A 14,283-nucleotide genomic window follows, 5' to 3' on the forward strand; every position below is an offset into this window, starting at 1 on the left:
CGGCCTTTCCACCCTGCTTTCACGCTGACGTCACGTGGGTCCCCGTGTCTGCGGGCCTCCCACCCCCGGCCCGGAAGGGCCCAGAGACACCTGGCACAGAGGCGGGGGCTGAGGAAGGGCAGTAAAGTCTTAGGAAGCCTCCCCCCGACACCCACGCACACGTATCAGCATACCCTTTTCCTTAATCCAGTAATTAATTGTGTACTTATTCGTTCAGTTTTCCTCTGCTAGTCTGTAGGTTTTGCCTGTCGTGTTCGCTGCTGTAGCCAAGGGTCTCGCGCACAGTAGGCGCTCAATAAATAGGCCCTGGTCCCCATCACAGCCTGCGCTAGAGCTCCAGGTTTCACGGAAGCTGAGGCTGGATGGAGGTGTGCTGGCTGCGGTGGAAAGAACCACCTTCAGGTCTGGCTCTTCCGATGACCTGTAGTCCTTAGGGCCTCACTCTGTGCCTCTGGGCACCTCCAGTGTTTCCAGCCGCTGGACAAGGATGTCTGCAGAAGCCTTTGCCGGCGATGACAGAACATCCTGCATTCTGTGATGACAGGACACCGGATCCGGGAAGAGGAAATGTGTGGTGGGCCTGAGGGCGCCTCATAAACAATACAGAGGCAGTGTCCATGCTAGGCTCTGATTATTGAATGCTAACTCTGTTCCAGGCCCTATGCTAAGGCTTTACATACATTATCTCATTTAAGACAGCGACTTTATGCGGTGATTATATATATACTATGATTATATGAAACTTCTAGAAGAAAACGTTCAGAGAAAATTTTTTGTGACTTTGGGTTAGGCAAAGAGTTCTTAGATACAACACAAGAGCATGATCCGTAAAAGAAAATCGATAAATTGCACTGCATCAAAATTGAGAACACTCACTGAAAGACATTATTAAAAGAATTAACAAAAAGGCGAGCTACAGTCTGGAGAAAATATTTGCAAAGCATATATCTGATAAGGGATTTGTATCCCAAATATATAAAGAACTCTAAAAAGTCAATAATAAGAAAACAAACAACCCACTTTTTAAAAAATGGGCAAAAGATTTGAACAGATTTGATTTGAACACTTCACCAGAGAAGATATACAGATGGTAACTAAGCAATGAAAAGATGCTCAACATCGTTAGTCATTAGGGAAATGCAAATTAAAACCAGCGTGAGATACTTCCACACACCTATTAAAATGGCTAAAAAATTTTTTAATTTGACAATATCAAGTGCTTATAAGGATTTAGAACAACTGGAAACGTTGCTGGTGAAAATGCGAAATGGTATAGCCACCTAGGAAAACAGTTTAGCAGTGTCTTATAAAGTTCACTCTGCATTTTCCATACGGCCCTGCGGTCCCAGCCGAATGAAAAGTTATGTCCACACAAAACCCTGCACAGGAATATTGACAGTTGTTTTATTTGTAAGAGCCCAAACCTGGAAACAACCCAAATGGCCCCCAACTCAGGAATGTATAAACAAACTGTGGAACATCCATATAATGGAACACTACTCAGGAATGAAAAGGAAGAAAGCATTGATAGGCTCAACAATGTCAGCCTCCAATGCATTATATTAGGTGAAAGAAGACAGACTCAAAGGACTGTAGATTGTATGATTCCCTTGATGTGATGTTCTTGCAAAAGCAAAACTACAGAGCAGAAAACAGACCAGTGGTTGCCAGGGGCTGGGAGTGGGGCTGACATGGGGGGAGGGTGTAGGACTTACTACTAAGGAGCCATGGGGAAATTTGGCATCATGGAAGCATTTTATATGTTGTTTGTGGGCATGGTTACACAGTTGACTATATGGGTTTTCTTTCTTAAAGGCTGGCACCTGAGCTTACAGCTGTTGCCAATCTTCTTCTTTTTGTTGGTTTCTTCTTCTCCCCAAAGCCCCCCCAGTACATAGTTGTGTATTCTAGTTGTAGGTCCTTCTGGCTCTGCTATGTGGGATGCCACCTCAGCATGGCTTGATGAGTGGTGCTAGGTCCACACCCAGGATCCAAATAAGTGAAACCCTGGGCCGCCAAAGTGGAGCGTGCGAACCCAACCACTTGGCCACGGGGCCAGCCCTTTGACTATATATGTTTGTCAACACTTGCAGAACTGTCCATAAAAATGTTGACTTTCACCATATGTAAATTATACCTAATTTTTAGAAAATGGAGGAAAAAAGTGTGCAAGTGTGATGGGCCAAATCAGTGAGTAATAGTCAGATCAATGAGTAATATTCATTCATTTATTCATTCAATAAATATTTATTTGAAGCCCATCTTGCATAAGGCTGTGTGCTAGGCATGGAAGCATAAAAGGTGAAGGATTTAGAGACGATCCCTAACCCTTTCAGGTCTGAGATTTGATCCTACTATTGAATTAAATCTCGGAAAGGGTGATGTTTAAGAACCTGAGCTTCAGACTCAGATATTCTTCAAGGAAGTCCTGGCTGCCCCCTCCCCCGCTCACTGTGTGACCTTAGGCAAATGGCTTCACCTCTCTGGGCTTATTTCCTCATCTGAAAAATGGAAATAAGCATAGTACCTACCTCTGAGGATTACTGTCAGGATTAAATGGGAGAATGCACAAAATGTGCTTAGCATAGCGCTTGACACAAAGAATGAGCTCAGGAAACATTATTAGCCTTCCCCTCTTTGTTGGTGTTTAAGGTAGGTATGACAATAAGGTGTGCAGGCATTTTCTTAGAGACACAAAGCTACAATGGTGGGTAGGTTCCAGGCTGGCCCGTGAACCTCTACTTCATACCCATCCTCGCAGGTTGTGGAAACATCCTCCTCGTCGGCCGTCTGTAGTTACGTGTTCTGCCTTGGCGCAAGGAGGAAGTCAGGCTGCTCATTGCAGGTCAAGCTTTCGCAAACCCGGAGCTGCCTGGATCCTGCCATGTTCTGCCCGATGATTGATTCCAGCTTGCAGCCCTGGCCGAGCCTCATGTCGCCTTTGCTCCTTCTCTGCTGCCCCCTGGAGGCCGCTTTGGTGTGGAAGGCGTTAGGTCTGGCGCGTGTTGAGTGTGAGTTGCCTGAGCGGGGAGGAAACGCATTCGTTGTGTTTGAGCGGCTGAGCCACACCATAATTATAACCTTAAAACTTTGCCACGGGTACCCTTCTGGAGGGCTGTTTGGCAATGCATTTCAAGTGACTCAAGAATGTGCCACTTGATCCAGCAATCCTGTTCTCTTCTTGAGGAAGGGATGACGGCAGGGCACACAGATTTCCTGAGCGCTAAGCCTATCTATCGCACACTCGTCGAGACATTTGTCCAACATAAATGAGACACCACTGTGTGCCTGGTCATTGAGGACCCCTGGGACCCAATGTCCCATGTGACGTAGCACATGGTCTCTGCCCTAAATGATTTATGGTCCAGGGGAAAAAATACACAAGAGTGGCAGATGATATATGGTCACAAATTCTTTGATCCTCCTCCCATAGAGAGGTGGAGTCTGTGTCTCCTCTTGACTATGGCCGGCTCGTGACTAGTTGATCGATAGAATGCCATTGTGCCATTTTCCTGGCCCAGGCCTTAAGAATATATCAGCTTTCACTTTCCATCTGTTCGAACATACTCAGGCCTGAGCTGTCACATAAGTCTGACTATGTCGCGACCACTGAGACCTCAGGTACACACTCAGGTCAAGAGTGCCAGCTGACCCCAGCCTTCTTGAAATCACCACCCTGCCCCAAACCCTCCAGACTGCCCCATGCACCAGCTGAATACACCAAGTGACCTAAGTTGATACCACATGGAAAAGAAGAATCACTCAGCAGAGCCTTCACCAGATGCCTGAGGCACAACCTCGTGACACGTAATAAAGTGGATGTTGTTTTGAGCCACTAAGTTTTGGAGCAGTTTGTTGCACAGCAATAGAAAACAACCTAACAAGTCAACAGAAACTTGTGCACCATACCCAGAGCAGTGGCAAATAAAACGTAAGATGGGAAAACTAAACAGAACGCAACACGCTCAAAAATAAACAACCCTGTGGGGTAGAAATACAAAATGGGGAGAGGGCTGAAGGCACGGGTGCAAGGGCTCCGGGCCCGCGTAGCCACCGAAGTTTCGGCCAGTGCATGGTAATAGAGGAAGGTGCTCCACGAGAGTCAGAACCTGAGTCAGGCTCCTCCCTGAAGCAGGTGACAGGGGTGGCACTGCACCACTGGGAAAGGAAGCAAAAATCAAACTGCAGGGGATGCCGGCCTGGGCCTCTGATGTGAGAGAAAGTGGTGGGTGCAAGGAGGGCGGCCGAGGATTTAGCCAGCACACCGAATGCTGAGGCACGTTTGCTGCTACTGCCCCAACTGAGGCTGTGGTATCCCCAACATGCCCATTGGGAGGAGCCCTGAAACATCGCTGTGTGATCTGCATCTGGATGGTGGGCCCCGGGAAGCCTGGTAGAGGCAGCGGTAACTCTCCAGGACAGAGAGGGGAAGAGTGCAGGGAGAGAGAAAGGAAAGGGAAGAGAAAAACAAAACCCTTGAGCTGCAAATCGGGCTGCAAACCCCAAAACCGGAGGCCTCGATGAAATCCCACAGGCAACAAATTCACCACTCGCATGAGCGGAAAATGCAGCTGCTGCAGATGGGACAAATTCATAGAAGGAGAAAAGGCTTTATTCTTAAAATAAGTGTTTAGGGGCCAGCCTGGTGGCATAGTGGTTGGGTTTACACACTCTGCTGCGGCGGCCGAGGGTTTTACCAGTTTGGATCCTGGGCACGGACATGGCACCACTCATCAGGCCATGTTGAGGCGGCGTCCCACATGCCACAACTAGAGGGACCCACAACTAAAGATATACAACTATGTACTGGGGGGCTTTGGGGAGAAAAAGGGAAAACAAAATCTTTAAAAAAAAACAACAAAAAAGGAAGAAATAAATATTTATTACTTTCAGGAGATGTAATTGCTCTCCATGGAAAACTCTAAAGAATGTACCAATTATTGGAATTGATAAGAGTTTAGTAAGTTTGCTTATCAGAATATCAAAATACCAAAAGCAATTGTATTTTTATATTCCCACAGCCAATAGTTAGAAAATGTAAATTTTAGAAAGGAGCCATTTATAATCATTTTTCTTTTTTATATATATAATTTTATTTAAAATATAGATCCTATTCCCACACTCTAATAAGCTGTATAATTTTGTTTAGGATTTTTCTGCAAACATACTACAATAAGCTTCTTTTATCTGGAGACAAAATACAGTGGCCTTACTGAAAGGAATATCACAACATTATGTTCTTATCCTAAAGGACAAGCAAACTTTCAGGGTTGATAATGGGATAAGCATGTTTGAGAGCGTTTACCTTCTGGCAGTGCACTGCATCTGGATGTTTCTGAAAAGTATAGAGAAGCTCTTGGTTTTTAAAAATATCTTAAAATACATTTTAGATGAAAAAAATCGTAAAAGTTCTGCTTATAAGTTTATTTTTCTCCACAATTACAATATTTAAAGGAAAGCCTTGTTGAGGATGTTTTCAGCATTTAAATTTACAATGCTGAAAACAATTCTATCCCATTATTTTCGAGTAGGGGAATAAATTCATCCTTAACTTTGTTTCTTGGATGTGAACAGAAATCCACCAGAAGTCATTATTATTTAGTACACCCAGTAAATAAATGTGAGACAATTCATGTTTGCACCAAATGCCTCTTAAGGTTGTTACATTTTCTTTTTAAAAAAAGCATGAAATAATTGATTCAAAAGCCAACTAATAGCGCATAAATAAAATATTTACTTTCTAAGAAAAACTGTAGCTTATCATCAAATCGTTTACTTATCCTTTACTTTTTTCAGGCAAACAAAATTGCCCCTCAGTGCTCTGGATCTTGTAAGCACAAGCATGGCATATTCTCCTTAGAGAAAAATCTGTGCAGAATTTCACCGTATCTACCACATTTTATTTTAAAATTTCCTCTTCCACTTAAAAAATGACTTCACCATTTATAATATATCTTTCAAAAACAATTAAGGATAATTTAAAAGGAGAAAAGTGGATGAGATCTTTAGAAAAAAAATTCTAAAACTTAAGGGCAGTAAAGAAGACCTAAAAAACTGGAGAGAGAATCCAAGATAACCAGATACAAAGACCCAACATTGTAGGGATCTCAATTCTTCTCAGATTGGTCTGTAGAGTTAATGCAATTCCAGTCCAAACAGCGACAAGGTTTTTAGTGAAACTTGATAGGCAGATTCTAAAATTCTTACGGAAAAACAAAGGGCCGAGAATTGCTAATACCAATTTTGAGGAAGAAGAGCCAGTTCCATCAAGCAGATACAGCAGATGTAAAGGTTTATTATAAAGCTTTGGTAAACAAGATGATAGACAAAAAGAACAACGGAACAGAACCCGGAGCCCGGAAATAGAACAAGGAACATTTGGAAATGTGCTACACAGCAGAAGTGACACTGCGAACAGAAGGACGGGCCATTTAGCAAGTAATTGCTGGGAAAATTGGCTGTCCTCATGGGGAAGGAAATGAGGTGGGTTCCTACCTCACACCATTCACAAACATTAATTCCACGTGCTTGTTGGAAGTAGTGTCAGGGCAAATCGACAGTCCCTCTGGTGTGAGGAGCTGTTGAAGACAGATGTGCACTGCCTGAGCAGCTGCCCTCAGGACCCACCTGCCCACCCCTCCTCCCCAAGCCAGCAGGACTCGGGAATGACAGCTGGGAGGCTGCCTCCTCCCCAGGCTGCTTCACTCTGAGGGTTTCAAGGTGAACCCATGAGTACCTGGCATGGGGAGGGCAGTGTCAGCCGTGGGGAGTGCTTGTAGCTGTCTAGCGGACCCCAGAGCTTCCTGCCTCCGGGCGCATCCTCCCCTCGACTTACATTTCCTGGAACTAACACACACTAGGAACTGGCCTTTTTCCTCTCTCGATACACATGACCAGATGGAATAGTTGAAATCCGTGTGTGTGTGTGTGTGTGTGTGTGTGAGGGGAAGGGGGCGGAGCAGGAGCTCTGGGGCTAAAATAACTAGATATCTGAATGGTACACCTCCCTGAAAATAAAGACAAGAAACTGCACGACCTGTACCATTTGAAGTGGGGTCCTAATGGACAAACAGACTGAGAATTTAAAATAAGCACAATATGGAGATAAGGGAAGATATTGGCAATAGGAAAGAGGAACAAGAAATAATAAAAGTGAATCAAGCAGAAGGATGAGGCATGAAAAATATAAACAGTGAAGTAAAGAACACAATAGGGGCCGGCCCGGGGCCGAGTGGTTACGTTCGCACGCTCCGCTTCAGTGACCCAGGGTTTCACTGGTTCGGAACCTGGGCACGGACATGGCACTGCTCATCAAGCCATGCTGAGGCAGCATCCCACACAGCGCAGATACAGCTGAAGAGTGAATTAGTGAGGTGGATGATCAGAGTGCTTAAAGGCCTTGGTATTATAATGGCTGTGGTGCTCCGTTGTCCAGTCAAACGTTAGTCCACATGTTGCTGTGAAAGTATTTTGTAGATGTGATTAATATCTACAATCATTTGACTAAGTAAAGGAGATTATCCTCCATAACGTGGGTGGGCCTCATCTAATCAGTTGAAAGCACTGAAAACAAAAACAGAGACTTCTCAGAGTGGAAGGGTTTCAGACTCCAGACAACCACATGGACTCCTTTTGGAGTTCCCAGTCTGTCAGCCTGCCTTACAGATTCTGGACTCAAGACTGCAACATCAACTCTTGCCTGAGTTTGAGTTTGCCGGCCTGCCCTACAGATTTCAGACTTGCCAGCCCCATTGATCACATGAACTAATTCCTTAAAATAAATCTGACACACACCGATGATTGGTTCTGTTGGTTCTGTTTCTCTGGAGAACCTTGGCTGCTCCGAGCAGAACGTAGAAATCTCCCCACCGTAGAAGTGCCTTTATCCTCTGATTTATGGGGTGATTGTTGTGTATATTACTTCTACACACACTGAACACCCCACCCGTGGGAGCTGCGATGATTTTAGAGGGCCTGAAGCAGAGGCTGTGAGGAGGGACAGGGTGAAAGTGGAGGCCGAGAGGCTGGATTTGTCTGCGTCCTCATCACGCAGATGTTAAACATTTGGACATTAGTGGGTCACAGATGATGCTGTGCACTGCATGGTGCACCCCACGGGAGGGACCCGATGCCAGGCTGTCCCACTGTGAGTGGTACTGCTTGCTTGAGGTGGTGACCACCAGTCTCCCCATTGTTGAAGTGCGCTTTTCCTTGCTAATTAATAAGTAATCTTAGGTGATACTGTAACCATGGGCCCTCCAGGACCGGTTCAGCTGACCCCATCTTATCAACAGAGCAATTAAGAAACTGTCTGTCAGAAAATTTGCAAAGTCACGTAGCCAGAGCACGCACAGAAGAAGACATCTTGACCTGAAATGACCACAGACCACAGAAAGATTCTCCTCCCCATGGAACCAAAGGACCGGGACATGACTGGAACTTGAAAGTTGGACTTTTGGGGCCGGCCTGGTGGTGCAGCAGTTAAGTTCACATGTTTCGTTTTGGCAGCCTGGGGTTTGCTGCTTCGGATCCTGGGTGCGGACCTACGGATCGCTTGTCACCCATGCTGTGGCAGGCATCCCACATATAAAGTAGAGGAAGATGGGCATGGATGTCAGCTCACAGCTAGTCTTCCTCAGCAAAAAGAAGAGGACTGGTGGCAGATGTTGGCTCAAGGGTAATCTTCCTCAACAAAAAAAAAAAAGAAGAAGAAAAAGTTGGACTCTTACCAGAAGTGAGAGGTCCCTCATTCAGGAAGATCCGGTGTTAAAATTCCTTCCCCACCTCACTGTAAACGTTTAGACCCTCATCATAAATATTGAGACCCTCACCATCAATGCTTGAAGCCCACCAATCAAGCCTGTCCCACCAGCATCTCTGCATGCAGCCTGCTCTCCCCAACCTCTTAAATTTCACCCCAAATCCTGAATTGGAGAGAGAGACATCTGAGGGCACACGCCCCCTGCCTCTCTCAGAATAAAGCTGATTTCTCCCCCAAAAGGTGATGCCATAATTAATCGGCTTGTTTATGCACATGCATAGGTAAATCCCACTTTTAAGCGTGCTTGACTCGTGCTTGAATGACTCGTGTTTCCCAACTGCATTGTATCCAATGGTTTTAACTCTCTTGGAGAGCCTCGCTTGACTCCGCTAGAGATTACCAAGGAGGTGCCTTTCTATTTTTATTCTTTATTTTTTAGCAGGGCAGTTATCTGGTGGTTTTTTTTTTCCCTCAACATAGTAGCGGGATTTGGTTGGTTGGATTAGAAACACAGCCCACCTAGAATCCTAGCAGGAAAGTGGAAGGGACCTGGGACCATCCATGAAGGGGATTGTGGTCCAACCCCCTGATTTTCCAGAAGAAGAGACTCAGACCCAGAGACTGGAAGGGATTCGCTCCAAGGCTCTAACGTGAGCTTTGTACGGTCTCAGAGGAGCTTTTTGTGCACAGAAAAGGCTGTTACACTTACTTGGATTTTGAGTTTAAACGATTTGCCCCTGCTCTCCGCAGCTGCGTGGAGCGTAACGGGGCGCGCCCGTCCCATTCCGGGGCTCCCTCGACAGCGTGGCTGCGCTTCTCCTCCCCCATCCTGGTGCAGCGGCCCCGGGGGGGCGTCTATATTTAGAAGAAGCCCAGATGATTCGTTTTGTTTTTTTCAGACGTTCACTTTGATTTTTATTTTTGAAAACTGCGCCAGTAATTAACAACGAGTACCTTCTCGTGGTGACGAATGCAGCAGGGTGTGGAGAGCCAGCTGGGACAGCCGCCTTCGCGCGCCCCCGCGCCCACCACGCGCCCCGAAAGCGTGCAGTTTGATAAGCCACCTTTTGGTCGGCTGCCCGTGAGCTTGCTCGCTACACGTGCGTGGACCTGTATCTGATTATTAAATATATAGGATAATAGCATTTGTGTTGTTCCGTGACTTGCTTTTCTCACTTAACGATGTCTTGACAGTCTTTCCACGTCACTATATATAGACCCGCCTAATTCTGGTTAACAGGCTGCGAACTAATTTCACTGTACAGAAATATCATCGAACAAAACCAGAATATGTCACCCCGAATACGCCTCTCCGATATAAGACTTATTTTGAGCTGAAGACAATTAAGAAGCAGCAAACGCAGGAAAAGCTGTCTTTCCCCTCCCTCCTCCTAGGGTGTGAATTTTCCTTTGCTGGAGACCTTCTAGACTCTTCTCATCCCAGAGACGGCTCGGAGCAGTCTGAAGACAAACTGTATTCCATTAGTTTCCTCCCATGTGTTTACTGTCCCGCAATCTGCCACCCTTGGACGCCTAAAGCCATTTCCTTTGTTCTGTTATTTCTCTACAAATTTATGTCTTTGTTGAAGAGCCTCTAGAAGCGCAAGTTTTAGCCACTCCTTCGAATTACTCATCCCTGGGTTTCCCCCTTGTATATATGAGAGACACAACTTAATACACTTCTGCTTGTTTTTCTCCTGTTAATCTGCCATTTGTTGTAGAGCCCCAGTGAGAACCTAGAAGAGCAGAAGGAAAAACGATTTTTCCTCCCCCATAATCATCACGGCAATAACAATCATAATCATTCTCTGTGCACCTCAAGTGCCAACGGCTGAGTTAATTGTCTCCTCAATTTGCAACACATTACAATCTCCCGACTGGGTCAAACACCCTCTCTTGTCTCCTTTCTCTCCTTCCCCTCCCCCGACCCTCACTCCCAGGTGCCCCCTCACAACAGTTTCTGCAGCACAGGCTGGCGAACAGTGGCTGCATCGGCTTCCCGGGAGAGCAAGAGAGAACACGGAGGCCCCGGCCCTGACCGGTAGGGCCCGGGTCTGTGTGTTTCTACCTCGGTCTCCACCTAGTTCTGGTACCCAGTGCCCTCACGTTGTTTACGCAGGTCTCTCTGGACGTGCATGCACCCTTGTAAATTAAGCATGTATGCGTTTGTGTTTCTAAATAGTATTAGTGGCATTGAGCTATAAATGTTACTGTTTCTTCCCTTTTTTCAACTCAACATTACGGTTTTAAGGCTTATCCTTAAATAGGATAAGTTACAGTACAGTAGGAATATCTCACTTGTGGATTCCAAATGGTGCCCAGCATCCTGTTGTCTGCATCCCCATGTCTTACATACCCATCCCCAGGGTGGTGGACACTGGGGCTGCCTCCAACTCCTGCTTCTTTTCCACTGTTCTCATTGGCTTCAAGAACCACTGAATTAAAATAAAGGGAAGATAGGGGTTCATAATATCGTCTTAATAAGGGGACGGGGACGGGGAGAAAGAGCTTCAGTGGAAGAACAAATGAGAGGCATGCCAGTTTCAGATAAAGCTTGTTTAAGCGATCATTCAGGTTATGAGGGTCAGTCTCTTCTCTGACTGTGAGCCTCGTGGGCTGGGGTTTATGGTGGCTGTCTCTTTCAGGAGGTCCTGCTCAAGGCAGCAAAGAAGTTTAGTTGTTTGTTTTTTTCTTGTGGTTGCTGTTTGTTCAGATGTTTTTAACTTAAAATAACCTTAATGCCACTGAAGCGCATTTTGGATCCCCTACAACTGCATGGTCCATAAACCAAAAGTATTTACTCGCTGACCCCTTATAGAAGGCAGAAGGCGTTTGTGGACCCCTGGCTGAGAGCTTGGACTTCGGACCTGGACTCCTCGGCCTTGAATGTGCTCTCATCACTTTCAAGTGTACTTTTCTGTGGCTCTGCTCGCATGTATGAAATGACGATGCGAACAGGACCAAGCTCGTAGGTTTGTGGGATCATGTGGGTTAACATTCGTAAACATATGGAACAAGCCAGGCACCAAGTAAACACTCTGCAAATGTCAATTAACTATACTCTCCTTCACTGACAAGCAATCCTCAGTGTTGATATAGAATCATACAGTCATTTTCCCCTTATGATTTGTATTTCTGGGGCCTTATTTAAGAAGTCTTTCAGCATCCGTAGGTCACAAAGATTTTATCCCATATATATATATATATATTTATTATCTTTATTGTCTTACATTCCTTTACTTTACCTAGAATCCACCTTCATATATGGTGTTTGTAGAAGATGCCATGGCTGTTTTTTCCCAGAGCAAGTCGGTTCTCCCCACACCATACAGGTCACTCATCAGTCCACCTGTGCCCCACGGCCTTGTGGCTCCTCGATCGTGGACCAGGTCCCGATGCGCAAGGAGATCTGCTGCTCCGCCCTCTCTTTGCTTCCTTTGTCTGTACCTGCTCCGGGTTCCATGCTGTTTTTTTCCATTAAGGCCAGAATGGAGCACTCAGAGGGCAGGGAAACTTCTGGTATTTACTCATATGTCCCAAATGCCTAGATCAGTGCCTGGTACATAACAGGTGCACAAAAAATACACAGTGAATGAGTCAATGACTTTGTGGAACGTCCTCGTGTCAGATAGGGTGAGCCATGATTTATTTCACCACCCCCGACTGGTGGCCATCTTTTATTTGTCAGGGGATTCTGTGCCCCAGAACCACACCAGGGTCACCCCAGGTCCCTGAGAGCCCTACCTGAGTACAAGGAGCCTGTAGGGCAGGCCACAGACACCCTCGCCTCGGGGGACAGTTGCCTCCTTCTGGAAGACTCACCTCCCCATCTCTGTCTTCTCCCTCCCACAGGCCCCTCCCACCTCCCTCCAGTTACCGCGAATGAACACCAAATGGATTCATCTCCAAATCCCCAACCTTGGGGCAGAACCTGACACACATTATGAATCTAGAAAAGGTTGGTCGAATGGATAACATTGAAGCCTGCCAACCCAATCCTCCTGCTGAATTCTTTTTTTTTATTTTGAGGAAGAGTAGCCCTGAGCTAACATCTGCTGCCAATCCTCCTCTTTTTGCTGAGGAATCCTGGCCCTGAGCTCAATCCGTGCCCATCTTCCTCTCTTTATATGTGGGACACCTGCCACAGCATGGCTTGACAAGCGGTGCCATGTCTGCACCCGGGATCCAAACCGGCGAACCCCGGGCCGCTGAGAAACGGAACATGCGCACTTAACCGCTGTGCCACTGGGCTGGCGCCTTGCTGAATTCTTTAAGCCAGTAGTTCTCAATTTTGGCTTCACTTTGGCATCACCTGGAGGGCTTTCCAAAATGCCTGATGCTTGGGTCTCACCCCTAGAAATTGCAACTTGTCCTGAGAGTCAGCCTGGGGATCAGAACTTCTAAAATCTCCTTGGGTGATTCTAATGTGCAGCCAACGCTGAAGAACCTTAGTGTTACTCTGTCCCTGAAACCCCTCTCCACCTTTCAGCTGTGGGACCCTTAACCTCTCTGAGCCTCAATCATCTGGGCTGTAAAATGGGGATAATTAATAAGAGACACTTAGGGGCCGGCCTGGTGGCGCAGCGGTTAAGTTCGCATGTTCCTCTTCAGCGGCCCGGGGTTCACCGGTTCGGATCCCAGGTGTGGACATGGTACTGCTTGGCACGCATGCTGTAGTAGGCGTCCCACATATAAAGTAGAGGAAGATGGGCATGGATGTGAGCTCAGGGCCAGTCTTCCTCAGCAAAAAGAGGAGGATTGGCAGCAGTTGGCTCAGGGCTAATCTTCCTCAAAAAAAAAAAAGGCACTTAGGGCCTTGTTATCTAAAGTGTGCTCCATGGACAAGCAGCCTCGCAGCGCAATCCTCCTGAATCAGAACTCACACTCTAACAAGCTGCCTAATGATTTGTTTGCATATTAAAGTTTGAGAAGGGGGCCGGCCCTGTGGCCTAGTTGAGTTCGGTGCCCTCAGCTTCAGTGACCCAGGAGGTTTGTGGATTCGGTTCCTGGGTGTGGACCTACACCACTCGTCAGCCATGTTGTGGTGGTGACCCACATACAAAATAGAGGAATATTGACACAGAGTTTAGCTCAGGGCCAATCTTCCTCACCAAAAAAATAAATAAATAAAGTTTGAGAGGCACTGCTTTAGAGGATTTTGAAGATTGACCAAGATAGTGAATATTATAATTCTATAATGACTTATATGTAATGAATATAAAAGAATCTAGTAACAGGCACTTCTCTATTTGTTGAATGAATGAATGAATAACCCTTTGATTTAGATGGAATTGTGCCCACTTTACACCTGAGGAAACTAAGGCTCAGCTGGCTACTATATTAGCTGGTCAAACTATAACATGCTGGGGCACTGGGCTTGGTGTTTGGGGAATGGCAAAAAGGGAAGGTTCCCAGAGACTTGAAGACCAGGACACAAAACCACATCTTTGGCTATGCTGGGAGGATGGGCTTCTTCTCATCTTCCTATTCCCAGAGGGAAGAGAAACGCATTTTTGTTAGAG

Source organism: Equus asinus, chromosome 4 (genome assembly GCF_041296235.1).
Source record: "Equus asinus isolate D_3611 breed Donkey chromosome 4, EquAss-T2T_v2, whole genome shotgun sequence".
Lineage (NCBI taxonomy): Eukaryota > Metazoa > Chordata > Mammalia > Perissodactyla > Equidae > Equus > Equus asinus.